Source organism: Brassica oleracea, chromosome C3 (genome assembly GCF_000695525.1).
Source record: "Brassica oleracea var. oleracea cultivar TO1000 chromosome C3, BOL, whole genome shotgun sequence".
NCBI classification, from domain to species: domain Eukaryota; kingdom Viridiplantae; phylum Streptophyta; class Magnoliopsida; order Brassicales; family Brassicaceae; genus Brassica; species Brassica oleracea.
The window spans coordinates 21,633,327-21,637,820 of record NC_027750.1 but is presented as its reverse complement, the minus strand read 5'-3'; the positions used below and the strand labels follow the sequence as shown (position 1 = coordinate 21,637,820).

Genomic DNA, 4,494 nt, shown 5'->3' with positions numbered 1-4,494 from the left:
TCAAAGAGCAGTGTTGAAGGTTTCCACAGCCCTAAACCCAAGACCTCCTTCCGGTTCCCAGTGGAGTTCCCGTTTATCATGATTGCCACAATTTCTCTCTCTCTCTTTTTTTTTCATTCTAAGAGTTGTGAAATGAGAATCACAACAAAGTGTATTCAATTATCTCCTTATTTTCTTGGCAAAAGAAGGAACAAAAGGATCGTGGCCATCATACATATAGACGACAAAGGCTTCGATTCACCCCAATAGTAGCAGTGGGTATCAAATGAAGAAACGGTCGCCACAATTAACAATTTCATGTCGAGAGACATAGGCTTAACCATACCTCGATATCACTAGTTTTCTGAAATTGCGACATCATCCCTCAGATCAGAGCCGTGATTCAACCATTCTCCCAAAGCTTCCCAGTCTTGAAACATTTATAGGGCTCTTTCGCTTCAACCAGTGCATTTTCTTACTTGGTTGGTTAGGCTGCTGCCCAAGCCTATGCTTCAAACGACCAACCACAGACAAGCTGAGTCATCAAACTACACTCGTACAATAAAGATTACAAACAACATGAGAGAATTCGACTACTATCCACTTACCACGTAGTTTTCTTACATCAACAACACAATGTAAGCAAATCTGGCGGAGGTCTATCTTCAATAACAATTTGGACTCGTGTAAGTAAGCTTCCCAGCCTCGAATCCGCAATCAACCAAGGCAGTTGCAATCATCAATCAGCATTTTGCAACTTCCAGACATTGTACACCACCTTTATTTTGAACAAAAAGAAACTGACGTTCAATCAGCAGAGTAGCGAACTACTCAGATGAAATGCGACAAGATAAGTTCTGTGAAGCAAAACGTACATAAAACACCATGTCGATTCCAGAGGGTCATCGATGTGTATCGGATCAATACTATGAGCAGATAACCAACAAACGTGTGAATAACAGAACGTGTACAAGTTGGTATTTCACAGAGCCGCGATGTTTACCTATGACCCCTCTCCCGATTCCTATAGATACCACTTCCTTGCACTGAGCCACGCATCTGCCGAGGATCAAAAACATTACTGCAAAACAAATTTTAAAAAAGAAACACTAGACCAGTTATCGTCACACTCCTTCTTGAGCTATATCTATAACTGTTATTAACAGAATTATAAGGAGAAGCAGTAATTTTGACTGACCCAAAAAAGTAAACAAAATCCATTAGAAGCCGCCCAATGTTCTGCAAAAATACTTATTTTCAATTAGTAATAATTGCATGAGTGTAACAAGGAAACCTGAACAAATATAGATAGATACTTGTGTTACAGAATAGGCAAACAATAAAACTAAGTACTTGGTTGATAGAGCGCCCCAGATGATGCTCATGCTGAAGAAAACGTGTAATCAGAAGACCTGCAGTAATCATATAGTCTACGATTCATAAACAGATATCTGAAAACATGTTTAGAGCATGGATTAATAAGGTGGCTGGTGCATTTGGTACTAATCAAATTAGACAAACACCAACTACCAGGATCCGCATTACATATACAGAGACTGACCACCTGAAAACTAAAAGAAAGGAGAGTTTTACTTAATGTAAAGGAACACGGCTCACCAGGCAATAAGAGCTCAATCCACCGGAGTATGATTGATCCAGGGTACGATCAGCCAAAAACTGCTTTAACACCAAAGCAAGTGGTGTGGCAGCTGGAAATTGCTGTCAGATCTTTCACCTGCATAAAACGAACATTTTAGGAAACATAAGCCCAAAGAAAGAAAAAAGGTTACAGAGATACATAGACAAGAAGAGGTATAATGTAAGAAAAACAAATATCTTGCTGTGAAAGAAGAATAAAACAAACCCCAATTGTGTGGTTTGAAGACCCGTAAGCGATGGCGTTTTGAAACTGATGTCAAGACGGACACATTTTGCATTTGCCAAGTTTCCAGCCTTTGTCGGTAAAGAGTTTGCTGCTGCAGTCTTCAAATCCAACCACATTAGTGTTACTATTGCTGTCAACGGTGATACAGTCTGGGCCATCTTTTGGTGACTGTATACTGCATACCAGATCACAAGGGACTTCCACAACAAGCATGATAATTGGTATCTGCGCATGCATTAACGAATTATATAAGAGAGAGCATGATGAGAGTACCTAACGACTGTGAAAAATAAAAACACTAATAAATGAGACATTTTACAGCTGTATTTTCAACCGCCTTCAGGGAGTCAGTTTTTACCCACTCTTGATTAGCGAGATACCTGGCTCTGGCTGCATGCTGAATAGCAAAACATGATATCAAAGATAATTGAACAGAAAAATGTAACCAGTGAACTGTCAGATATAGGTACTCTTATTTAACAAACAGAGTAACTTCAAATAAAAAATTAAGTATAGAGAAGAGAGTAGGCTCAAGCATGATTCACAAATCAAGTATTTTACAAGGCTTCCGCTATACTAAAGCAATCCCAGTTCCCTAATATGCAACACGACATGAGCAACCAGCATACTTAAGAAAGATGGGTCCATATATGAAAATAATTAGACTAGCCCCTAAAACAAACGTAAAAGCACAAATGTGATCACAAAAATAAAGCAAATTTAAAAGTTAAATTTAAAAACATAATCATGATTGTTAACTGTTGCAACATGACTTCCACAGTAAGCACACCTGACGGCATGTCTCCTTTATACCATTGCGACCTTCCAAAATTCCTGCCTCTTTGGTAGGTTCCTGAGACGGGTATTATGTATAAGATACTTCCAGTTCAATAAGTAATGCATAAGATGAATAATATTAAGTTTGCTCACCAAGTTTCTCACCGGAGAAAGACAAACGACAAGGTCCACATCACTCGAAGGGAGGGCCAAACCAGTTGCAGATGAGAGAGAGAGAGTAACAACTAACAGAAAACGAAGATTAACAGACAGTGGTTCTGAAGATCCATCCTACTCTCAACCTTCTCCTATTTATAGGTTGACGTGAAAAAAACGAAGATGTCGACATCGTTACTGGGTTTAATGTGAATAACAACTATTGCTGAATTAAAAGAAATATATTGAACGGAAGGGAAGGTAAAGAGATGGGAGGAGAAGTCATTAGGTTTGCAGATTCACGGCGAGGATGAAGGGTATGATTGTATGGTATCTATAGAGTAAACTTTTACTCTAGATATATATTTACTCACAGTTAAGCCAAAAAGTCACCAATAAAATGAAATACTATCTTTTCATATTTACTCCAGGCGCTATTGATTAGGAGGAAAATGTACACCTAGTTTTCCTCTAGCTTTTGGTACACTCATGTTACTTCAGATTATTTTCTCTCTCTCTCTTTTCCACCATTTATTTCCCTCTTTTTCACCTCTTTTTTTTACTCCACTTTACTCTGATGTTACCAATCACACTCTAAGTGTGGAAGAACGCTAACAACTAATGAAGCCCTAATGACTTAATAATCAAACCAAACGTAGAAAACCCAAATCAGACCAAACCAAACTATAGCCTATTCGACCAAAATAAACCAGACACTAAGTGGGTCCCCCATGCTTTATAGAATGCACACGTAGGCTCTTTAGGAAAGAGAAAAGTGTGGCATTATAATATAGACTAGGTTGAGATCCGCGCCTTGCGCGGGATCAACATTATGTATAATTAGATGGACTAACATATTTCTCTAATGATTCTAAGAATCATCTTAGTGATGACATGAGGCTACAAAAAAAATTGTAATGCTTCTCAAATAATATATAGGGGATTATAAAGTAAACTCATTTTTACTCTATTACAGAGTGAAAAGTAAAATATCATTGAAATATATTTTAGAATGAAAAATATAATACTATTGGAATGCTCATAAATGTACAAGAACAAAAGAGTACTAATCTTCGAGTAAGCATCTTAAAAGTCAATTGCAAAACTAACATCTGCATTGACCAGAAGACTTCCATGTAAAATCGTCAACGGCCAGAACATTACAAGAAAACAACAAGAATTCTGAGGGAAAAAATCGTCGGAATTTCGTCGGAATATCGTTATTCCGACGACATACCGACGAAACAAGTCGTCGGAAATAATTCCTCGGAATTTCTTCTTTCCTCGGAAATCCCTCGGAATTTTCCGACGGAATTCCGAGGAAACAAACTTCCGAGGAAATTCCGAGGATCACTAGTTTGTCGGAAATGTCCTCGGAATATACCGAGGGAGAACTTCGTCGGGATATTTCTTCGGACGTTCATCGATCGATGCGTTTTTGGACATATATACATCGATCGATAGGAATATACCGACGGACATATTCCTCGGAATATTCCGAGGAACAGGTCCCTCGGTATATTCCGAACGTTTTTTTGTAAACAGATCGATGGATGGATTTATGTCCAAAAACGCATCGGTCGATCGAGTAAAAAATATAATTAATTTCCTCGGAATGTAAAAAATATTAATTTTTTTAAAAAAATAAAATTTCTGAAATTTAAATTCGAAAATATGAAATTAAAATTAAAATTGAA

General features: G+C 37.7%; 1 long non-coding RNA gene across 3 annotated transcripts; it reads right to left on the bottom strand.

Annotated features, from left to right (window-relative positions):
* Window positions 1-203: 203 nt before the first annotated feature.
* Window positions 204-1,847, bottom strand: LOC106333665. Of its 3 annotated transcripts, XR_001268436.1 has the most exons (7): window positions 1,597-1,847; window positions 1,333-1,391; window positions 1,178-1,218; window positions 983-1,060; window positions 855-905; window positions 588-757; window positions 204-484 (listed from the first exon to the last, which is right to left on the bottom strand). It is a non-coding gene; the product is annotated as an uncharacterized LOC106333665 (long non-coding RNA). The 3 variants fall into 3 exon arrangements; XR_001268437.1 differs by lacking the exons at window positions 1,333-1,391; window positions 1,597-1,847 and having other exon boundaries at window positions 204-489; window positions 1,178-1,277; XR_001268435.1 differs by lacking the exons at window positions 1,333-1,391; window positions 1,597-1,847 and having other exon boundaries at window positions 1,178-1,277.
* Between the last annotated feature and the right edge of the window lie 2,647 nt (window positions 1,848-4,494).